The following is a 25,962-nucleotide window of genomic DNA, read 5'->3' on the forward strand; positions in this document are numbered from 1 at the left end:
TTAACCAATATCAATCTGGTTTGCTAGATTCAGCTGTGCTCTCAGATTAACCTTGTGACAAGCCATACCCCTCCAGCCTCTCCTATCACAAGCACCAGGTCTCTTCCAATTGTGCAATTCAGGAAGCTGATCTTGCCAAAAAGGTGCCCTCCAAAACCAGCAAGTGATTTTAAGGGAGCTTCCCTTAGTGAACTCACTACGCGCATGCAGCAGCACTACTGCCAATGTAAGAAAGGGGTTGGGAAGTATGGCACCACAGCAGCCTAGATTTCAATCAGTTTGAACTGTGCTCAAAAGCTCTTTCTTTTTTAAGTTGAATCAATCTCCAACACAATCCCAGCGTGGTCCCACATTCAGCTACACTGGCAAAATGCAGAAGGTGGAGCTGTACAGCACATGTGATAAACAGAAGGGAGGAGTATTTGCAACTAGTATTGCCACTTGAAGGCTATGGATGACAAATTTTGGGCACAGAGCATTTTTGAACTCAAAGATTTGCCCTCAGAAGGGAGGGGAGCAAAGTTTGTCTTTTGAGGTTGCATTTAAGATGGCTACCACAACATCCTGGTGCCAAGGCTACCCATCCGCCATGAAAATATGCCTCTTTTTCAAGTAAATTGAAGCGGGCTGAAATACTTCAGACAGTGAAAGAAAAGAAAAATGTACAAACATGTATTAGCCTTTTAAACAAACTGGAGATTTACACCACTGAAGCATGCATTCAAAATCTTTAGAGATTAACAGAAATGGGAAGCGTGACCACAAAATTCCCTTCCCTTACAAGTGTGAATCTTGTCTTTCAAGAAAGGGCTGCAGTCCTTGCAGCACAGAGAACACTTACACAATGTATACTTCAGGGGACATTTACTTAAGAAGTGGTAACAACTGTGTCTCATTAATGACATTCAAAGATGTTCAAGGGAGGGAGCCCCAGCTCTTACCATCTCTCTTCTACTGAACTGACTGCGCTGACCTTGCCTGTAATTACAGAGCAATTTCTTTCCCGTAGGAATGTTCTGCAGCCTGCAAACATCCCTTGAGCCTGCTGCAGTTCCAGCTAGTTCCTAATTATCTCCAATACCTGCCCACAGGCTCTTTGAATACTTTCTTATGAACATACACTGAAGTTTTTATATCCTCCCCCAAAATCCCAAGACACCTTTGTATGTGACACAGGCACTGTAACACTGGAACTAAAAAATAAAATAAAAAATAGGAGGGTGATACGAAGGGAGAAAAAAACAGAAGCCACCATTTTTTAGAATTATAAGAGCCCCATAAACAAGAATTATTTCTGATGGACAGCAGGACATACTCCAGACAGAAGTCCAATAATCTCTGCGGAGCAGTTTGAGCCCAGCGTGTTGCAGCAGGGAAGGACGCTGCGTCAGCCTGTGGGAGGGAGCTCCTGGTGATGCCTGCAAGCTGCATCACAGGTGTGAAGTGGATTGCGGGTAACAGCTTCCCACCACACTGCCCTGCTCACCATAGGCTGCACTCTTAGAGCTGTGAAGCAAGGCACTTCTCACACCAGAGCCCTTAATTTAGTTGGATATTCATTTATTTAAATAAAAAAAGACAAGAGTTGCAGTTTTCAAATGACAAGGGTTTCTTGGTCCTTGGCTTTGGCATGACGAACTTAACTCTCTAGTCCTGACTGTTCCTCAAACATACTGTAACTGAAGTCTTTGGTCTGTGTTGAAGGACTTGCACCCATCTCATAACCACTGCTCAGAGGTCTAAACAGAGAGGAGAGATACTCCTGGCCTCACATACGATGGATGCAAAGCTAAGGAACAGCTTCATCTCCTCCCCATACCTGTCCTCTTTTGCTTTAAGCTCCGTGTTTGTTCCTCAAGGTTCTGCAAGGTCGTGCCAAGGCCTCTGGGTTAAAAGAATATAATATCGTGAAGGCAGACAGACTGAAAGAGTGGTTGCCTCAGAGCAACCTTGACAAGCGGCAGTCACTGAAGAGGCCTTTGTAAGAGTTGGGAGCTTTAAATTAATTCTTGCAGCAAAGACTTCTGTACAGAAGTGAGTTGTTTCACTAGCAAAACTCAGAGGGCATGACATCAGCTGCATACATATGTGCTCAGTTAAGTGAATGATGTTTTTGAGCTGCTCTGTCTGCATTAACATGCCAAGTGTTGACTGCTCATGGGTATGGAGAGAGGCGAGGAGGCCAGCAAGAAGCAGGCATCCTCTACGCACAGTTGTACTCTGGTGGGAAAGCTGAAGCCAGGAATGTGGATCTGGACCTAGGTAAACTAGCACAGCAGTCTTGTGTCTTAATTATTTTTACTTTGTAGAGATCTTCACAATTATGATTCTCTCTTCATCCTGGCCAGATGCTCCTGCTAGACATACAAAAGTTTTAGGTACATAAAATATAAAATTTTGAAGTGGGGATAAGAAACAGCACTGTGTTGTACTCACACACAGCTCTATCATTCTCCTTGCATGACAGTGTGACACTACAACCTTTCCAGTAGGAAGTCCATAATAGGTAAAAATTGCTGATTACAGAAGTGTTCAGTGGAAGGACAGCTATCAAGGACTGTGTCTTCTGTTTTCTTAAATATGATACAAAAATATGTGTTCAAATGATCACAGATGAAAATGAATTACCAGATTTTCAGAAACTCTGGAAAATTATCTTCAAGAGCAACATGAGTTTTTTTAAGTAAAAATTCTAAATATTTCACTTTAATGTTGTCAATGTTAAAAAGAGACTACTCAAATTTTGTTTATAAAATTAATTTTCTATAATTAACTAAAAAATTAGTTGAGATGCCAATTCTTCCCATTCAGCTTTGTCAATCTGCAAAGAGCAAGCCTTTGATAGGTATAATTTTTAATATAAAATTTATTTATTTTATATTGTATTCATATATATATATATTTCTCAACATGGTAACATCCTAAGATAGCCAGACTTTGTGTAATTCATTTAACTCTGTACAACTACCCGATAATGCTTGCTTCTAAGCACAATCTCTGCAAGTTTTGGAAAATGCTCTTCCATTGAACAAACATTCAGGTTCACCAAGGAAGCAAACAAATGTTGTAAATATATGGGGGGATTTAAAGTAAAAGTAATATTCTTACTACTGCTAGTCCTGTAATTAATGTTATTTATTTTTCCCAGGAAGTTATATAAATGCAGCAACTGTCAAATTTCTTGGACCCAATTATTCTTCTTCCTGAACACAAAACTCTCAATGCCTTTCAGCATTTACCTAATCTATGCTTATGAGATTTTTTTGGGGTAAAGCTCAGTTTCAGAATCTACACAGCATGAAAATCAAAAGGGAAGATTCATTGTTGCAGTCAAATGTATACCTTTCAGGCAAATATTCACACAGAATATGTGTGAATGTAATGCATTCACATACACACAAAGCTAAAGCTATCCATGGCTTAACAGAAGAAAAAAAACCCACTGGCATTCTTTCTTTGGATTTTCTTCTTTCTCATTGCCAAGTTTCACCTTACTGCCTTTCCCAAGTAGCACAATGATCTTCAGATTAAGATGGTAAACTTTTCAAAACAGCTAGAGAAGAGACTGACTTGACTGAAGAATGTCAGCTTCATACATTTTCTACCTCATTTTGAAAACTTGGATATGGGAAAGTAATATGATTGTATTTAGTAGATGATGTGCTACTTAGCTTGCTGCTTCTGCTAAATCTGACAAATATAGGTCATATTCCTGCACTCATGATTTGCTCATGCAAAGGTTGCCTTTTGGTTTGGGTTTTGTTTTTTAACATGACTCTAAATTCCTCAGAACTCCATGATACTTGCAGATTCTAGCCAAAAGCAACAATAAGAAGATAGAAGCAATCTGAGGTCATTTCATAAATAATGTAATTTTGACACTTTAAAATAATGAAATTTTAAAGCTATCTTACATACAGCCACTTTTTTCCTTCCGTGTCTAGAATTACTACATATTTAGACAAACTTGTCCTAGTACAAATCATTTTTTATTAAATAAGTACTTCAGAAAGTACCTCCGAAGCTGCATAAAAGCCTAATATTTACTATATTAAATGCAATTTCTGTATGTCTATGTGAAGAGGTGAAAAAGCAGAACAAACAGAAAAAAAACCCCAACTGGTAACACATAATCCACCCTGATCACTCCCTCTTTTAAAACTCAACGTCTGTACTAAAGGTTCCTTTCCTGTATTGAAAAGGTCTGCTTGCAAACTGCTCAAGGAAAATTCTGCTGCTTTTTCTGGTAAGCAGCTTGGCAGGGTAACATCATAATCTTGCAGTGTCAGTGGTCCCCTTGATCTTATAAAGTCTATTAAAACAAATTACATGAAAACATATTTTCCAGGATTCCAATTCTATAGCTTAAGAGGATCAGTATATTCCGGTTTCTTTTTAGATTCAAGTAACATAAGACAGTATACTACTACACTATCTAATGCTGTCATGACATCTCAATACTTTCTCCATTAACTGTGTATTATGCCCAGACCACAGAATAACAGGAGGTTACAAGGAAAAAAATATATGCTTTCTTGTTATCTATACTAGCTAGACTGTAATGAAACCAACACTTCAGCATCTGCTTGAAACAGCCATTACAATTTATCTGTAGTAGATAGATGCATAGAAAGAACATTACTTAGACAAAAAGGTTAAATATACAGTATTTCATAAAGCTGATACAAAGCTTCTGAAATTAAGTAACTCAAGAATGGCCTTTTAAGAAAATTCTACCCCAATAACTAAAATGATGTATCACTTTTCACATACTGTTCTACTGAATGACAGCATGAAACAAAGACAGCTGATGAACAAACAAATTACAATGTCAGAATACAAAAATTCTATTTCTAACTGTTAAAAGAATGAAAAACCTAAATTAAATATGGGAAAATCTAGTTACTCAGTGATTCTAAAACCTCAGATAATACCTGATACAGATGCTGACTTCACTGGATTGTCAACCTACAGTTGGGCTGGTTGATTAAAATGATGGAAAATATAAAACAAAAAAATGATTTGTATATAATCTGTTTGCTTGAAATCAGCCTATTTCTTTCTAAAAAGATATAAACCAAGGCATTACATCTAAATATCCGGCCTTGCTTATAATCACAGACTATGACAGCAACAGCCATATTACTGCTACTGCTGTTTCTCCTTGCGTCCATATTGTAATGTATTTCTCTGGTACAAGGGACTGCGTAATGCTTGTGCCTCTGGTCAAAGCAGAATATGGAAAGGCTAGCTAGGATTATCTGGGAGAAGAAGGATGAGTAACAAGCCCATAATGTTCCCAGAATGAGCATTTCAGTGTGTTAACAAAAATGCAGGGCTACAAGAGAGAATAAGGAAATGGCATACACTGTTCCAAACATGTTAAACAGAGCTTTGAATAACTGTAACATGGACAGTGAATAGATAAATGCTCCACCACTTTTTTACTTGATAAAAGCAAACCCCCAAAGATGATTATCATATAGGAACAAATAATTTTACAAACTAATGCACCTGACAGATCAGTAGTTTGTCAGAGTAATATCTTCCAAATATTCGCCACATTGTCACTCCTACAGTAATCCATCCAAAATCTATCACTAAGAATGGGAGTAAACAACGTTTTACTGATGGATAGCCACAAACACCGTAAAACAAATACTCAGTCATCTCCAGTCCACCCCTACTGGACACAAGTCCTTAAGCAAGTAAAACCCAACAGGTCGCACACATACATGGCATTTAAGGGGCCTGCTAACAGAACCAAATTTTCTTCCCCTTGCTCTCAAGACTGATCAAATTACAGAACTAGGACTTGGAGCTCTCTAAAACTTCTTTCCTATTTCCATTCATGTAGAGAGAGATATTCTACCATCAGTACTCCATGACAGCTATAAACTGCCTGCAATGCCTATCTGGTCCATTTAATTATCTTGCATGTATTTTTTTTTGTTGTTATTTCTGCTGGATATCAAGTAGGTAGGAGACAGTATTAACAAGATTCATGGATTTTTTTTTAATTCCCTTTAAGGGCAAAATATCAATGAAATGATAATACCATATCCAATCTATCAGATTTCTTTTTAGCTGCTTAACTACGATTAGTATCCAAAGCAAAGTACTTTCTGAAGTCTTGTAACTGATGTAAGCAAAAAAGGCTGGAGAGCTTATATTATCACCTCACGCCTTACGTTGATTAAAGCTTGAGAAGCTCACATCCAGAAAATATGTTAAATTGATATTTCAGTTGACTGAAACTGGTAACGTGGCTTTTTATAAATGTAACTAACAAGCTTTAGTTTGCACTTTTATGTTTACAAATTTTCATTTCCGATGAAGAAATCCATCTCACAGAGAGCAATGTGAACCCTAAAAGAAAGACATTGCTAGATTCTAGACAGACATACTAGAGCAACACAGAGCTGCAGGGATCTGATTACAGACAGTATCTACTGCTGGGCAGTCAGTCTCCCACGGGGATGGGGAGCACATACACTGGATTGTTCTACAACAAAACAGTGTTTCTCATACAGAGCCTTACAGATGTCACAGGATTATTCCTTCTCAATGCTCCAAACAATTTATCAAAATTTTTAAGCAGAGCACAGCAAGGCACTTACAGTTTCATAACATTCCCCTATGCAATGTGTTCCGTGATTCTTGGGTGTGTGGCTCTCCTTGCAAGAACCAAAAGCCAAGTACAAAGCAACTGCTATGAGTTGATAGCAAATGCCTTTTATTGCTGCTTCTCAGAACCGCACCCAGATTAGCCAGAGCTCTAACAGACTGAAAGCAAACCCAAGCCTACCTTCTGGAAGGCCACATGCAGTTGCAAAGAAAATCAGGATACACACAGGTTACTTGCTCTGTTCAACATTTGTTACTGTTTTATTTGTTCTGAAGCAGAGCTACAAATAATTGATGCCTTATCAATTTTCAAAAGAAGCTTCTATAATTACATTGGTATGCCCTGTGGAAACACTACTGGGTTTCTCATAGCAACCTTCAATGATTCAAACTGCTCTTCCCACAAAATTATTAATACTAACAGAGCTTCATAATTCTTCAATGAAGAGCTGATATGTGACAGGCAGAATTACCATTATCAATGGTAATCCAATGGCTTTATGACAACTTATCTCGAGAAACAAAGTTTTATGGCAAAAGTAGTAAGTACATTCAGTATACAGTAAGGCAGGATTGCTTCTGTAAGATCTTTCTCACCATTTACAATGCCTTGAACACACACACACACACACATTGCAAAGTCTTTTTAGAAACCCTGTAAGATAGGCAAGCGTGATTCCTGTTGTAACAGATGAGGAAACTAAAGGTATAGGCCTGCAAGACAAGCAAACTGTTCAAAGCAGCCTATGCCACAGAAAGACTTCATAATCTCCACCACGCCTATGACCTACACCAATTTGCCTTCCTAGATCTGTCTGCTCCTCATCCCTCTGTTCACCGCCAGGTGCCTGCCTTATGACATCTCACAGATTCATCTTCCTAAAACATCAGAAAGTAAATACTAAAAAAGTGAGGTGCCTTCTGTGGCCTTAGGGAAGGCGATCAACTCACTGAAGGGTCAGATGATTGTCAGGGCTGAAGCAGAGGAGCAGGCAGGACCCACAAGATTTAGGTGCAGGGAGACCTTTCAGAAACAGAAAGGTATTAATTAAATCGGCTCAGCCGCACCATGGAACTTCCCCATGGGACAGAGCTGCAGCAGCATCCTTCATACTGAAGGGAAAGATAGCATCGAAATAAGAAGGAAGAATTTACCATTACTGACTTCCAGTCTGTGCTACAATCGTATCACCCATTGAGTGTGGCTCCTGTGATTTTTCCCTGTCCATTTCCGTCTTTCTTCAAAAGTTGCCCATTTTGGATCCACAGACAAAGTCATAACCAACATTCTGCTTTTTGTTTTCATATTTGAAAATATCCATCAACATTTGGTAAAATGCATTTTGTGCCTAAACACTCCTCCCGCAGCTCACTGCAGAAGTACAGATACTCAGGCTGGGTTAAGTCAAAATTATTTACAGTAACCAAGAATAGTTACTATTTCTATCATCAACCAAGGAAACTTCATTTAAATAAGCAATTTTAATTTGATTTTGCATTTCTACTTCTTTTCTGAAAGGAAGCCTGTTACTAGGTAGTAACCTTAAACTGATGTTAATTTGCAAGTAAACATAGCAAAAACAAATATCAGATGTGAGGTATAAGCTAACTGTAATGCTATAATACATTAATATTTAAGTAGTTGCATAATTTAAATACACATTTATTCAGATTGATGGTTTTCATATTTGATGTTAAAGAATGGTAAATGGTCCTTCTCATTTTATGGAACAGATGTTCTCCAAATTGCCATATATGCACCACTGACACACAGTCTATGCATATGTAAAACTGCAAGTACACACTCTGAAGTGTTATAAGACCCAGCCTAGAACATGAAGTTACCACTAAACCTACTTGGGATCCTTCACCCTATCTACCATCATTATCCTCCTATCAACACACAGACTTAAATTAATGGCCCCAAACATCCGAAAATCCCGCCCCTTACTAAAAGTAATTAACAACTCCCTAATCCATCTTCCCACCCCTCCCAACATCTCCACTTGATGAAACTTCGGTTTGCTCCTAGGCATCTGCCTAATGACACAAATCCTAACCAGCCTACCACTAGCCATGCACTACACCACAGATACAGCCCTAGCATTCTCATCAGCTGCCCATACCTGCCAAACATACAACATGGCTGATTAATCGCAACCTACATGCAAATGGAGCCTCATTCTTCTTCATTTTTATCTACTTACACATCAGACGAGGATTCTACTACCGTTCATACCTATGCAAAGAAACTTGAAATACAGGAGTCATCCTCTTACCTACCCTCATAGCAACTGCCTGCGTAGGATATGTCCTACCATGAGGACAGATATCATTCTGAGGAGCTACAGTCATTACCAACCTATCCTCAGCTATCTCATACATTGGCCAAACCCTTATAGAATGGGCCTGAGGAGGGTTCTCAGTAGAAAACACAACATTAGTCCGCTTTTTTTGCCCTACACTTTCTACTTCCCTTAATAATTGCAGGCCTTACCCTAGTCCATCTCACCTTTCTCCATTAATCCAGATCAAACCATCCACTAGGTATCACATCAAACTGTGACAAAATCCCATTTCACCCCTACTTCTCCCTAAAAGTCATTCTGGGGTTCATACTCCTACTCCTCCCACTAACAACCACAGCCCTATTCTCTCCTGACCTACTAGGAGACCCAGAAAACTTCACCCCAGCAAACACCTCCCCACACCAAGCCAGAATAATTCCTATTCACATATGCTATCCTAGTCAAATCCAATGTCACCAATGTTGCTGGGGATTGCAAAAAAAGTTGCAATACATTAAAGGATTTAATTTTAGGATTATCTTCCAAACTCACAACTGTGTCAGTTAGTTTCAAAGGAAATTAGAATTTCATTTACACAAATCCAAGTTTTACAAGATTTAGAGAATGCTACTAATAAAACAAAACTACCCTAGATGTTTTAGATTCATATGCCTGTATAAATCACTGTTTTCTTTGAAAACTAAATTTATTTATTCTGTTAAAAAAATCAAAGTATTCTCTTTACCTAGTGAACTGAGATGACTTTCTGGATACTATATCACTACTTCGGTAGAAATAGTTGATCTCAACATCACATTTCATTTTTATTACATTTTGCAAGAGGAAAACAATCCTTTACAGTTTCTCCTTTAAAAAAAATTGACATAAACTATACTGAAATAAACAAGATTTTCCACCTATGCCTACTGAAGAAAATCTGTTGCACACTGATCTGCCCCTTCAGCAAACTAAATCCAATTATTTGCCCAGCAATTTCTCTCATTTCAATGATCTGATGTACTTTAAGACTTCAACAAAAATATTTAAGCAATACACACATATTTATTAGCAAAGTTATTTTATTTAAAATTGACAGCTTATGCTAAAGCCTAAATTTACTGTAATACTTAGACAAAAAGTTCCACTCAAAAATAGTACCTTTTTATATCCATTTTTAGCTACCCTGTAAATGCTTTCTAACGTATCGTAGTAAAAAAAGACTTTTTATGGTATTGTCAGAATGATTCCTCCTCTGTTACGGACCCACGTCTGCACATCCATCACAACACAAAAAGGTCCTGAATCTTAGTTTAAAAGCTGACAATGAAGACAAGACCAAGATAGAAGCCAAACGCTGAAGTGAATTATGTGAAGTACAGGCACACATTCTCTTCTAATCATTCAGCAGTGGACTGGTGATAGCCTGTACCAGGTACAGCAGGAGAAAACATATCAAACACACACATTTTGTCTGCTAAAGCCCTTCAGACATACTACTTCTATTTCTTTAAAACTTCAGGAAAACAGAGCCTTCATGCCTCGAATCTCAACATACACCGTGTTTCAGACGGATGAATATAGCATCAACAATGCATGTCAGGTTCATAATAGAGGATATATGCAGAAATTAGTATTTCTACTTCCCTCCCCATGCTAAGCTATCTACACATGCACACATGAGAAGAAAAACTCTAATGGTTATTTGCCAAACCCTGCAGTGTCAAATGGCAGCAGTAGGTAAGTCTTTACAAGCCAGCTCCAACCTGACCAGTGACTGATCTGCTCCCTTCCAGGTGAGACATCAGGTCATGACAAACATTATCCCAGTCACACAGCTAATGACTGAGCTGGAGGGGATCCCTCTAAGAGGAAAGCAGAGACACAAGGAGAAAGTTTCCTTCTGGGAAAATGGGGTCAATTAAGGCCGTACTGAGAACAGGCAGGTGGCTCACAGGGTAAAAAGAGTGCTAGATTAACAAGTGGAATTCATGCAGTTATTTTGAAGCCGAGACGCTAAAGCTCTTGGGCAAAAGGCCCGAATCAGACTTCAGGCATAGTATCAATTTCCTGGACTGAGTAAACAGGCCAACAGCCTGTACACACACTACAGAGCGTCATCTGCCATCTAGTACAAGGGATGTTTAATTAGCTTAGTAGGAATAAGGGTTTGGGCGGAGGGTGGTCGAAGAATCTGTCCCCTTCAGTCGCACAACAGCATTTGTAAGACACTTCTACACTCAAAAACAACGCCCTGAAAACAAAACCGAAGTTATTGAAGCATTTTTTTATTAGCATGCCAATGAAATGCTAAATCATCTGGCATAAGAAATTATATGTTCATAAAATTCACTTTGCAAGACAGTCTTGTCTCAATAATTTAGACACTAAGTTCACATAGGGAGATAGGAGTGTGTTATTAGAAAAACAATGTACAATCAGCAATTAACCAGAACAGAGGTAAAAAACTCATGTAAAAATTAAGATGGCAGTGATTCCTTTCTTATTGTTCCCATAAAGGTCCAACTGACAAAAGTGTACAATAAGTGTTTGCCTTAACAAATAGAGACTGCAAACTCCTGAGAGGAGAGAGTGTGTTATCCTCATGCCAGATTCTTTCCAGACACATTTTTGGCCATTACTGTAATCATATACCATGACTGGGGCTGGGGGAACAGGACAGGACAAACAAAAATACCTCTTTGACAACAAATATGCCTGTCTCAACCCAAAACCTGTGTATAATACTGATACCTTCATTTCATTTTTGTTTCGGCACAAGAGAAACATGCCCCAAAAACCAGTAGTGGAAAGCAGGAAGCAACCTTTCCAACCAATCAAGGCCTAGGTTCAGCAAAATATGCCTTCATACGCTCAAGCTATGAACACGCTACGATACCCTGCTGATTTTGGGTATAACCACAAAGAGCCAGGGCATTTGACTGAAGGATGTTATGACTATACCACACAAAATCAACTTCTATGATACTAAGGATCTAACAAGCCACTGTCAACAAACATTTCTTTTCTAGATGAGAAAGCAAGTGTCTGTGTGGCAGCATTTTCAGGCTTTCCACTGATATGATGCTAAGATAGAGGTAATTGTCCCAAGGCAGATTTAGACTTATCAGCATGAGGGAATGTCTTGTTTATAATTAGACTCATCAGTAAGGATTTCAGAATTTAGAGGACAAAAAAAACCAAAAACAAACCACCACACACTAAACAAACCTACTCTGGGAAAATCTAGGCTTCTGCCCACTTTGTTTGTAAATACCAGAAAAATTCTGCAGAAGATACTCCATGTGAATGGGTGCTAGGGCAAATAAGAAACATACTTAAAAATTGTGAGTTAAGACTTTGATCCTTCAAACAGTAGAGAGTATGGGACATCTCAGTATTAAGTCTGAAAACCTTAACACAAGAAAAAAGATTATGGCTTTCAGAGCAGTGGCTATATACCATTTTTTGTTTGAATAGTGCTTTGACCAGCTTTCTGGGCCTAAAAATTTCCAAAACACTGAACAAGAGGTCTTTTGCTGTCACTTCACTGCAACTGTGCTGCAAAGTGCACTAGATATCCTAATGTTGCCTAGTGTACTTCTAAGAGTTTTATTTGGTGTGGAACCCACACTTTCCGACAACTTTTCCCTATTATCACTTATTCATATATTAACACAGACAGCTTTGAAATATCCTGCAAGAAAAGCTTGGAAGAGAAGGCTTGAATACTACAGCACCGGACACCTAAAAAACATCAGTCTGGAGAGCAAAAGCCTTAAGAGTCCACTTTGAGGAACTATGCACAGTGTCAATCACATAGCCACAGGAGCTTGTCCTGAAATAAAACGCAAAAATGCAGAGGGACAAGGCAAGAAACATGACAGCGTTATCTTTTGACAAATTTAAATCCCTGAGAGACCCCTAAATTTACTCAGCTACTCAAAGAAGGCAAGTAAACCTCTGAAGACAGAGAATAAGTCCCTCAAAAAATGGAAAGGAACAAGGTAGGTAAACAAGACACATTCCAAAGAGAGCTCATGGCAAGAAGCTCAGGGTGAGCCACCCAAGGAGCCTCATGAGCACCACAACTTGAGAAACCCAGTGAAGAAAATTATAATGAAAGAATGCAATTTAGGTCATTGCATTTTTCATGGCATGTTTTGTTTGTTCAGTTAAATTTCTGAATAAACATCTGCACCAGAACACTGATAAGCCTCAAAATGAGAAGCAAGGACCTTCTTGCGTTTTCTTACCCCTCTCTGACCTAAGGAATTTTATCTTTGCCTCTTTGCTTTGAAGTACTATTCCCCTCTTCACAAGGTCTCTACAGAAAAGAACAGACCTATTAACAGTTGACTACATGAGGGAACCAGCTTCGTACCCATATAATAAATTTAAGTCTAACAATAATAGAAAATCCCATAATTACTTTCTCTGAAAAGAACACTGCTATAGTTTAACCTAAGTGCCCAACTTCACATAGACTGCAAAGACAGTGCTGTGCAGAAGTTCAGGCTACATAACCTCAATGTTTAATTCTTGTCTTAACAAATCTATGACATGGACAGATTTTGTGTGTCATACTACACTGTTCAAACATAAATCTGGGGCATAATAGCTGAGTAGGTATTAAAGAAAATTATTATAGGAATTAAGAGTCTGTCCTCCAGAAACAATCCCAAACAGGTAGTATTAGACTTCTCAACAAAAGAGCATCCCTGCTTTATTCTTACTGCCTCAGTAGACACAGACATTGCTAAAGGATTGTGAGGATGAAAACTCCCACAATCTTACTCAAAAATCTGTGGCCAAAAAGCATCTCTATGGATAAAGCTGATTAGTCTACAGATGCATTTTCTACTACATACAAGAGAAAGAAATGCACTATGCTGCTGAATCAACCTTTCTGTCACAAACACACCCTTGCAAATGAATGAGCAATACAGACTTGTCACTGCTAACTCTCAAAACTCACAGCACACCATATTCTAATTTAGCAACACTAGGGATCCTTTCCATGATTCACTATCTGCTACAAACAGGCAGAGGAGTCTTTCAGCTAAAAGAGCGCTTTAGTGGATATGTCTGAATATGTGCCCTACAGAGGTACCTCATTCAGACATGTACTTTTGCCAATCTTATTATTTTAAAGTATCATTGCTATGTCGCATGGTTTACAGATCTGAAGTGATAGTCCAAGAGCCCACAGTCTCAAGAATCAACAAGAAAACAAGGAAATAAGCAGTCACAGAACAGTATTTATAGCTTATCCTGTCCTATTTTGGTCCCCTCTCTTCCTGCAACTTTTTTAGTTTAACCTATACCTAGCCTATTCATCTTCGATGAGTGAACATGTGACTCATTTCCACCTGCATGATGATTTCTTTTAACAAGATCCTGAACTACGAACCTTTTATCCAATGTTCTAGAAGTGCTCTACTAGCCTCAGTTATCCTAAGAGAAGTAGGAAAATAGCATTATTCCCATTATCCTGCTGAGTAAAAGACAATTAAGCATCACAAGGCAATACATAAGCTCATGACAGAATTGAGAGAGAAGTACAGGAGTTCTAACTCTCAGTCTGCTGCTGTAATAATCAACTAATGCACAACAAAAATAAAAGCCAAATGTAACTGTTAGCTTTGACTGACACAGATTTAAAAAATGAAAACAATATTTCATCAGAACTCTCATCTACATGAGATTACAGTAGCCTTTTAATATGTTGTATTTATATGGCAGCAACCTCCCACAACCTACTTTACCTTCCCAATCACAAGACCCTCCTAGAGTAAACACCAAACAAGCAGAGGCAGAACTTCAAACACACTAGACATTATTGGAATACCTGAGGTTATCTGACAGATAAGGAGGGCTTCCCCTACACAAATTATTTTGAAATCTGATCCAGAGGGCGCACGTATTTATCTATTAGAAACGACTGGAAAAGATGTCAAAATTCATTAGGATTTCTCAAATGAAGGTAAACCTCCAGATCATTAAAGCCAAGTGAAAACAGGACAGAACCCTTTTCTAAAAATAGATCTTGCTGTGCAGCCAAGTATGTCTGTGTGCAATTGTTATTTATTTTTAAGTTGGGGAAACTTTCCGGATAGATTTTTAGATCAGCTAACATAATAGGGTGCTTCAAAACAAAATCAAAACCCCCAAGATTTCTCTCCTGCCTACATTTTCTATAAAGATGTAGAGGAAACAAGGAAGCAATAACAGAACACATTCTCACCTAGCATACCACAAAATTACAAAACTGTAAATTTCAGTGAAGGCAAAGACAATAACAATATCAGCATCTAGGGAACAGGGTTGCAACTCAACCAGAGCAATTGGAAGACACTGTCCTAACCATTGTAAAAAACAAACCAACCAAACAACGCACACAAAAAACACACCACACACTCACCCCAGAACCCCAGCCTCATCAAGGACAAAACCTCGTAGAAGTCACGTGCTCTTCAGTATGTTCTCCAGTGCTTTCTCCATTCAACTGGCATCACCTCAGGCCTATTCTTATCAACAGTGTTATCAGCCCACACATAGAGAAGTGCATTCAAAAGTGTCATTGGGGGCAATCAAAATAGGAACAGAACTGAGCATTGTCAGCATTTAAAGATCTTTCATTCAATGCTTCCGCACTAGTCCTGCCAGTGAAGAAGACAACAACCCAAACCTCTTAATATACTCCAAGGGAGAAAAGTTATTCCAAAAGCTTGAGTGAGTGTTACGCTCAGAAAGCAATGAGATCTTAGTCTACACATCAACAAAACAAAGCAGAAGTAGACACAAGTGAAAACAAATTGACAGTTGCACATCAGTATGGACACTTACTCATCAGCCATGATATTTGTCAAACCTGTGACAATGCAGCTGGAAGGGAATCAATATGATCCAAATCCTCACGACACATCTGTCCCATTATATCTTCCTTAACCAAAAATGGACAACTAGTAGAAGAACTACTCCTGGAGACACTATAAAAATTATATTATTGTTTCCCATGGAAAGGTTATTTGATTGTTTTAGGAGAGTTTTAATTCTCTGCCCAACATAAAGCAAATGTCATTTCTTGGTTTTCACACACATCCCTGGATGGCAAGGACACAAATTCAAAATCCAAAACAGGTAACAAAGTCATCCCAGTATTTCTGGAGTTTCAATGAGCAATACTATTTTAAAGCACTTGACTATTAAAATCACAAATATTTTCTCTTTAAACTGACTAGAAGCTTCTTCACACCAGAATTATTTAAATCAAACTCCAGAGGGGGAAGGGGACGACTGATTTCTGTAACTATCCAACCTTTGGAATATAACCTCCCTAGGACAGTGACAAAACACTTTACTTTTCCATCTTGTGAAAATAGGACACTATCTTTTATGAAATCTTTCAGAACTACTGGTCACTTTTAGCCCAGAACAATCACTATTCAGGTCATCTGCTCTCTGCATTAATAATGACTGCAAAACCCACAAACACAGTACTGAAAATGAAACCGGATTATGAGAATTTTCCATATAATCTTATTCCTTATCTCCCAAGCTGCAACATTATTCCCTAATCAGTGGTCTCTTATTTAAATCTTTGGAAGAGCAATTTCCAATTCCTTTAAGCATTTAGCCTTCTAGAAATACAAGAGAGGGACTAATACTATTCAGGCATACTCCTAGCACTAGTACTAATCTCAAATTATACATTTTTATGGAGTATACTCTCCTCAATCTTATTACAGGCCCAGTGAGCAGACTTTCAAATTAAAAAATTTTTGTTACAACACTGGGAAATAACGTATATTGGATTTAATACATGTTCCACAGGATTATTCTACTGGTATAAAGGAATACAGAACATCTCCTTAGCAGGCTGGCCAAATCTGGAAGGAATCTACCTCTGGAAGGTCTGTAACTCAGAGGAAGAGGACTTAATCATTTAATCCTATGATTTTTATTTGCTTTTAATAGAACTCTGTTGCTGCACTGAAGTTTTTGTTGTTGAGAGAAACAGACTAATTCGTGCTCATGGTGGTCTACTACAATTCATAATTCATAATAGGGCTCCCTATAGGTATCTTTCAAAGAACCACGTCCCCTCCCCATCCCTCTAATCTTATTTCTTTTCTTTTTTATATCTTCATCTCCACCTTGAAAAAACTGCTCACGGTTCCAAATCACATACCTGTAACTGGTTTGATTTTATCCCTTGATCATTCACGCAATATAGCAGATTTTCACTGTATAGCTTCCCATGTCATTATAAGATTCAAATGCATTTATTTAAATCTCTCTCCTAGAATTCAATCACTTTCATTCCTTTATCTAATTAAATTCATAAAAAGTTACCAGACAATGGGAGCTGTAGCCCCATTTTTTGTTCTGACAAATTAAATATATATATATATATACACACACCCCACACACCATTATATACAAGTATACATACATACACACACACTGCCTTAAAGGATCCTTTGCCTTAGGTATCAAACATCTTTAAAGATCTGCCAACAAACCCTAACACTCAATACGAGGAAGGAGGAATCCAACCCAGGGATAAGTCCACATCAAATTGTAAAAGTCCTCAGCAGTCTCCAGAGCAATCCAAGTCTAGAAAGGCAAATCAAACCAGTTTGATTTATATCACTGCTTCTTTACAGACTAAGTGAAAGGTCAAATATTGACCGTAGGAAAGAGCTATTTAATTTACATATTATTCTGTTTCCAAATTATTCAGGAAGGTATTACTTTTTTTTTGGATGACCATATGATAAATATGGGTATAATACCTGTCCCCTGTTATCCCACTACAGAAACTTCACACCAAAATCTGAATCAAAACTTTCTTTATTCTTATCAACAATCTCAAACTTGGAAATTACTTTTTATGCTTGCAATGTTTCTAAAGATACAATTCATATACAGATATGAACACTGTAGTCTTTACAAAAAGATTCACAGCTTATAGCAGTTTTGCTCTTAGCAATTTTCAGGTTCCATTTTAAAAGAAATGCAAAGTGTAAACACACTGGACATTACTGAAAGTGAGAAGATTCCATGAAGAGTTCTTTATATTTCTTAGTAAATAAAAGAGCCTCCACACAAGGTGTGCACATTCCACATGCACACATCAAGCAGACAACTTTATCCATACCAGTTTGATATCAAACTTTACAAGTTAAAATAACAGGGTTTTTCACAACGCAAAATGAAAGGAGTGGAGGATTGTAACTTTTAAGATGGCAACAGCCTAACCAAAAATGGATGCTTATATTTCTGTCACACTTGTGTCACAGGATGCTGTGGATGCTAAAGCTATGAAGGTTTCAAACAGAGATTGCATGAATTCACCACAACTATTGAAAACCAAATAATTAAACACCAACTCTGCGCAGACACCCTTAAACCACATCCTGGTAGAAGCCAGTAATACTTCCATCAGACACTCAGCTATTTGCACATCCTGATACTCTTCCGTAGGCATCTGCTATCATCCATTGGCAAAAACAAGACATTGGTGTAGAAACACCTTTGGTCTGAGCTGATACGCCATTCTTAGGTCCATATTTTTGTGCCTGGGAAAAAGGAAGGTAAAACATCTAAAGCTGGTTCAACACCTACACTGTTCAGTTCCCTCATTTCCAAACACTATGTAGGGCACTTGTATGGCAGCCAAGATATTTATATAGTCACAGTTCTTAATATACTTACATCACTCATGAGAGCTGGGGAAGACACCACAAATACATAACTCTTCCTCCTTCTCCCTTAGCTGAATTCAGTCCCTCTTTCAAGTCCTACTTAATGCTTAAAATAGCTTTATGAGTAACAATTTTTATATTTTTGTACATTAACTATTATCCACAGCCTATATTATCCGCAAGAGAGGATTTGTGTTAGTCAATCTCCCTTTTGTGTATTTTACTCAGATTTTAGACAGGTAGATCTTTGGGCCTGTGTTTTATTTTTTAGTTATTTACAACCGAAGGGATTTCCTAGAAGTCATTCCACCATGCCATTACAATAGGGGGATCTGTTCTTTATCAAGTACAGGCAGCAATAACACTGCCAGTAATGCTCAGATGCCCAACAGACCAGGGCTCCCACTGTACTTGATACTGCACCAAAACATAATAAAAGAGCGCTCTCTCCCTCTACAATTTAAGAATTTTGTTAGCTATGGTCTTTCTCCAACTAAAGAGCCTCCTGTGGACTCTGATCCATCACAATCACAGCGGGCAGCCAACCTTTGCTTTTCGCAATAACTTTATTTGCTACTTATCTTTAAAAACACTGCTCTTCTATAGTATTCTTAATACGCGTGCAGGAAGATTCTTTTCTTTCATATTGTGTCCAACACTAATGGCTCCTTTCGTCTGCTTACATAGTGCCAGGTACCACTGGTAATGTATTTGCAGTAATTTTCTTTAAATGGCTATGCAAATGGGTTTGGCCTTCTTCCAAATTTTACTTTGCAATTTTTGTTCAAACTAGTGAAACAAGACATATATGAAGTTTTTATTTAGAAATCAGTTTAGCTGCAAGATATTTGCTTCAACAAATATTTCACGAGAAGACTGTCTTCAAAGGCAAGGAATCTATTCCATTGCATGTACAAAGCAGACAAAGAACTGACAGGATGGATTGAGAAGCGCTAGAACTTTATATTAGAACGTAAGAGTTAATCTTCAAGTACATGCTTTGCAAAGAGTACTTTGCGCTAGACAAAGATGTTGGAGACTGTTCAAACCCAGGGTTCTAGGAAAGTGTATGACTATTGACTGGGTCTGCTAGCTCTGAAACTATGCAGAAGGCAACAATCACAAATGAATGAGGACCTCCACGCTACAAAAACAGCCCAGCTTTCCAGTGGGAGGTTCTCCAGACCAGCTTTGATATATTATAGCTATCAAGGATATGATGTGCAGCTGAGTAATGCCAAGGTCTTTCACAGGCACAAGCACGAAGAGAAAACTATTGTCACAGACCATTTAAAAGACATTGAAGTTTTAAGTACTGTAACATGATGTAAACAAAGGCATAGTTAAAAATAACACAACATAGAAATAATGGATCAATTACAAAAGCGTGGGACAAAACAAGAGTCACACAAAAACAATGAACACAGAAATAGGCAGAAAAACTTCTTGGAAGTGGATGTCTCACATTATTTTCTCTTGGGCCTTTTTTTCCAAATAATATGAATATGAATCCACACAGATCCAACTGAAGTCTAGGTGCTAGCCTGCCAACAGGCAGGCATTGTTTTTACAGAGAGTCAACCGAAATCAGTGACTACACCTCTAAGACTGCTGGCAAACACTTCACTACAGTAGGTAAGCCTTCATCCCCTTTAATAAAGGGTTTACAACTTAGAGATAAGCTGTATGAGCTCATGTTTCTGGATAGCATTACGCTATCTGGGAACACAGTTCCCATACTATTTGGTATACAGTATACACATCATTTCCAAATTATAATAATTCCATTATCAAATCTTCCATATATTTTCTAATTTGTATTTTATCCCTGAAACACAATGCTTTAATGTATTGTCTTCAATTAAAAAAATACATAAATGTCTTTCTGTCATATTTTGGAAAATATCAACCTAGAAGAAGATCTCAAGTCCTAAACAAAACTATTAAAATGCACCAATAATGTAATCAGTGATATCATCTATGCACCCTAACTGGTAGAGGTAGTTGGAAAAAAACACTTCACACCTCTAACATCAGAAGTTCGTTCTGTTACCAAATGCATTACAAAAATGGGACACCAAAGGTGACTGGAACTGGTGGTTCCAGTCAAAAAAAATGAAAGGCCAGATTCCATACCACTTCTACGAGCTATGCAAGGTGGAAATGAAGGAAAACCAAGAAGATATGAGGATGCTGGCCATGTAACTCATTCACACAGACACCCTTTTTTTTTTTTCCTGATAGACACTAACAGACACCTGTACAAACTCTCTTACCAGTCAAGCTCGCTGGTAACTGAACTAGAGATACGCACCATTACTACTTTGATCACCTTAACAGAAACTGTCCTGAATCATTCTCTAACTCGTCAATGAACCTGGCTAAGTCTTCGGCAGGGCCTCTGTGACACTAAGAAAAGCCTGTTCTACTTAAAGCACAGGCTTAGCTTCCAACCTTGGTACGGCAGGTACAGTATAAAATTACCTCAGGCATTAAACAAAATAAAAATGCTACAACAGAAAACTACAAAAAAGAAAGGTGCGTTTGTGGGGTTTTTACTGCAAAAAAATTAACTCAAAAATCTGATTTTATTATTGTTAGACCTTCTTATACAGTTTTTTTACAGCAATCACAGGCAGACAATGATCTCTTTATGAGGACTAGATAAGATGTGAATAATTACCCTTAGATAAGAAGGGAATAATTACACTGGATTCTTTTGCAAGGTGCTTTGAGACCTACTAATGAAAAGTGCTGTTAAAAGCTGTGTATTGTAAGTATGCTTAATAATTACATGAAACAAGTACAACTTTTTCTGGTGGCTAGTTATAAAAAAACCTGATTTTATTTGAAAGTTCAGCTGAACTAATTCTTATTTTTTGTGATAAAAGTGATTCAGTGAGCTAAGGAAAGTTGTACTGCAACAGTTTTCTTGGTGTAAGCTTACAACAGCAGCACTTAAATCTGTCAACTTACTGAAGAAAATGAATACTTTAAATTGTCCATCAGGGGCTCAGTATAGCTCAAAGTGAGTAGGGTTTTTATAGAAGAGTGAAATATGTTAGGGTTTTCAGAATAAACATCTGTTGGCTAGGTGAAAACAAATTCCACAGTCTGTTGTTAGAAACAGTGATGTGTCGTACAAAAAAATCTTTCCATGGAAGTCATTCACAACAGTTATAGGTATCAGCTTTCTAAGCTATTTTTAATCTCATAAACATCTGCCCCTGCATAGGCACCCTCCTCCTCCACCCACCACCTTCTTTCAGCCACCACGAAACTGATAATGACCTCCTTATAAAATTCTATTGGGGGCGTGGGGGGATATGCAATTTTTGAAATAGCTCTGCTTTGCTTGACATTCACATTGCCTGTGAAAAACGAGGCCCACTCGTGCAAATGTTCCTTATAAGAGCAATCACGTTAGGAGCTCCTGGCATGAAGCTATTTCTTGAATTAGGATTGTAGGATCAAGTTGAGAGCTAGCATCCCTAGGGATCACCATGATTTTGCTATTATGGAAAAATCTATGATGGTATTATTTAAATAATTTTAACAGAAATCTTGATGTAATGAGAAATCTGTTCCATGAACAAACCTCTTCTTTTTATATAACTCTAAGCTTAGAGTTAGTAGTTCAATGTTAGTGGTTCATATAATCATCTTCAAAGCTGTCAATATTGTATTACGGTAAAACACTTGCTATTTTGAACAAGTTCTTACTTCACGGCATTTTATTAAACAGATTTTCGGTTTTAAGACTTAAATTTCACAAAGTGTCTATCAAAACAGACGTTAAAAAACAATTATTTACAGCTCCCATACTTGTAGAAAACATCCACTGCAAATACCCCTACCTATTTAAAACATAATATGTTGCTCATGAATCAGTAACCCTCGGACAGGCAAATTTCATCGTGGCAAAACAAAACTGCCTATGACAATAATATGACTGCCATTATATTGTTTTTTTAAAAGGCAACGAAAAACCTTTTCTATTAAGAGGCCTTTGTCTCGTTCTTTTTGAAAACATGTATATCTTAGTCATGGAAGAAAAAGGGCTCTTAAATACTATGCCATCACATTTGTCTCAGGAAGTCCCTAAACCTCAAACCGCTGGAGGCCTGGCTGGTTTCCCAAAGCTTCACAGCACGCTCTCCCTGTTGTTATGGTGTTTCCTAAGCATCTGCTATGTGCCACTTGCAGGAACTGGAATCTAAACTAGACGGACCTTTGATCTGGCCCCAGACAGCTGCTTTAATTGTACGTTTTACTGTTTAAATCAAATTTAAGTACTGGATGGGTAAACGATCCCTGCACTTTTCAGGAAACCTTTCGGAAGCCGAGGTGCTCCAACACGTCCGCACACAAGCGGTTTTATTGCAAGGCGTGATGCGAGGACGCGACACAAAAGGCGGCGAAGGAGTTGCGCCGGCCAGGCGAATTTCACCGTACGGCAGGGCGAATTTCCGAGCCGCCTGCCCCCCTCCCCCGAGACAGGTAGGGAAAAATAAAGCAGAGAAAGCGAAAACAGACAAAAGCCGCCGCGCTACAGGCGGAGGGTCACAGGTGATGCCGGCAGCAGCGCCACCGCCGGACCCCGGCCGCTCGGCGGGGCGGTTCGGGGGCCCCCGGGAGCGGGCGGGGACCCCCCCCACACCCCGCCGCCCGGAGCTGCGGGTACGGCGGAAGGGTCGGGGTTCGCGGCCAGGCTCCCGCCCGCCGTTCCGGGGGAGGCTGACGGGGGGGGGGCGGGACCGGGGTCGGCCCCTCCACGGAGGGAGGCTTAGCCCGGCCGCCCTCCCTCAGGCGCGCGGGGGGACCCCCACGGAAGGGGGGGCGGCGCGGGGAGCAGCGGCACTCCGGGACACACACACGCACACCCCCCCGCCCCAAACACAAAACCGGCTCGCTCTGCCGGCCCGCCGGTGCCCACCGGAACAAAAGACAAACAGCCCCGGAGCCGCCCGCGGCTCCGCACAGCGCCCCCTCCCTGTGCATCGCCCCCCCGCCCCCCCCCAACCTCCCACACTCACCTCGGCGGGGCGCGGCGGTGGCGGCGGAGCGGGCAGCGGCGGCGGCCACTCGCACCCCCGGGCTCCCTCCCCGCGCCCGCCCCCGCCCCGGCCCTGCGCGCCTCCCCTCCCCTCCCCTCCCTCCCCGCCCTCCCGGCTCCGTCTCTCACCGCTACCGGAGCGGCGGCGGCTGGGCCCGAGTCCCCCGCCACGTGACCCCGCCACGTGACAACCACACTTCCCCGGCCCGGCTCCGCCCCCGCGTCTCTCCCGCAGCGCCGCGGCCGCTCCGCCGGGACGGGCTTTGGTTTGGACGGAGCGGGCGGCCGCCCCCGCACCCTCCCCCGCGGAGCCACGGGCCACCCCCGGCCCCCCCTGCAAGGCCACGATCCCTTCGTGGGGCCCGGCCAGCGCCGTGACGGAGCGACAGTGTGACGCGACGTGATAACGGCTCATTTGACAAGGGGAAAGAGCCGGGGGGGGGGGGGGAGGCCAAAGCTGCCGCCCCCCTCAGCCCCTTGCCTTCCTCACCCTCCTCTGAAAAATCGCACCATGCCTTTCGGAAAGCCCAGGCTGGGTGATAAGGAAGCGCCTGGAGCGGACTTTTCCCTCCTGCCTGCCTTGGGGGGGATAACCCAGCGCGAAGGAAGACAAGTCGGTGCCAATAGCAGGGGCAGCGCACGCCTCCCAGCAAAAACTGCCGCCGCTGGCACCACCGTGTTCCTGCATTTTGACTTAAAAAGCCACAGCGAGTGAAAGTTAACCGTGTTGACCACCACCCCATCCTAAGCATAACCTTTGCTTCCAGAAAATAATGCTTACGATAACGAGTCGAGGGGGTGTCTTCTGCGAGAGAATGCCTCTATCCTCAAACTAGACAATCCAGGATACAATGCAGGGATGCCAACACTGCAAGACCTGGCAGGGCCTCAGTAAGAAGGGATCTGTATTGCAAACAAACTCTGAGGCTGTATTCTGGTATCACGTTCACTGCACATTCTCTTTCTTCAGAAAGGCGCAATGAAATGCCTAAACATAAAGAGCGCAGCACAGTAGTTCAAGGAAACCAGGAACAAACTGAAACCATCAGCTCTTAAAAAGCCATCTAAAGAATAGTACACAGGGAGCAAGAAGTGAAAAGGCCCAATGCCCTGCTGGCTTTAGTAATCAAAACTTACTGACCATTTCAGAAGCTAAAAAGGTAAATGTTTTTCCACACACTCTTCCCCAAAGCTCCCTGTGGATTTTATCTTGCAACCTATAGCAAGAAGAGGCCAAACTTTGTGCCAGAGGACCAGCGAGGCCTGTGAAAACCTGGAAGACTGAAGCCTGAGATAATGTGTTATAGCTGGCTATAGGTTTTGTCTGTTGAATTCTCATCTAGAAAAAAGTAGCTTTTTTATTGAAGATTTTCAGTTGCACTACACAGGCTAAACCCTTGGGCATCTCTTACAGGTAGAACAACAGTCCTATAGCTAAAGTGCACTAAGTTATGAGGGGGTTAGGGCTCCATTCCTGGGTGCATTACAGCAGTTATTATGAACTGGTGGGCTGTGTCCCTGAATTACCTCCTGGATATCTGCAAAAGACAACCACCACCACGACCACTTGCCTTACTGGTATTTATTACATTTATTCTATTGGGATTACTTCTTCGGTAGAAAATTTTGAAGAGCCAAAAACAGTTAAAACCACTGTATCACTCAATTCATGTGTTTAACTTAAGCCATCTGTGCCTTAGCTCAATTCCTAATTTACAGGCCATCGTAAGAATTAAGTTTCAGTAGTAAAGCAAAAAAAACATCACAGAGATGTTTCCAAAACACAGCTACAGCTTTAACCCCCCTTGTAATCCTCTCCTCTCCGCCCATGGCTCATTAACTACAGTGTAACGGTGTCACCTACTAGTCCCTTCTCTCAGCGGTATTAGTAGTTTTCTGTAGCTGGGTTCAGAATCACAGGCAAGAACTATGTCTGGTAGTTGTTCACCAGCCTCTAAAAACTATCATCATGACTTCGAGCGATACCTTGCAGGAGTCCTACCCATGCTGTACCCTATTACGTGTTCAGGACTGAAGGAAAATACACAGGAAGATGAACTCTCTTATCATTGCTGCAGCTCATTCTATCAACATAACACATTTCTTTTCCAAAAAAACAAATGCACACAGACGCACAAGGGTCCCAGGAACTAGAACCAGATGCTTCAAGGCCATGTTTAAATCTCACAGCAGAGGAGCAATTGCCCATCTTTTTCGTGTGAATCAAGAAGACCTGATTACGCATCAGGGATGCGTATAAATGCAAAGGCAGATCACACTT

At 40.1% G+C, this 25,962-nt stretch overlaps 1 protein-coding gene across 4 annotated transcripts in view; it reads right to left on the reverse strand.

The window, feature by feature from the left end:
* The window catches only part of TULP4 (TUB like protein 4), a 180,202-nt gene that overhangs the window by 139,891 nt on the left and 14,349 nt on the right, over positions 1-25,962 (reverse strand). For 2 of the 4 annotated variants that reach the window (XM_075087843.1, XM_075087840.1), the window contains exon 1: positions 23,662-23,768. The exons of 1 other annotated variant lie outside the window; for it this stretch is intronic. The gene's annotated coding sequence lies outside the window, so the exon portion shown is untranslated. Of the gene's footprint in view, positions 1-23,661; positions 23,769-23,810; positions 23,920-25,962 lie in introns of those variants that run through there. One more of the 4 variants, XM_075087841.1, reaches the window with a different exon arrangement.

The sequence above is a fragment of the Phalacrocorax aristotelis genome, chromosome 3 (assembly GCF_949628215.1).
Source record: "Phalacrocorax aristotelis chromosome 3, bGulAri2.1, whole genome shotgun sequence".
NCBI classification, from domain to species: domain Eukaryota; kingdom Metazoa; phylum Chordata; class Aves; order Suliformes; family Phalacrocoracidae; genus Phalacrocorax; species Phalacrocorax aristotelis.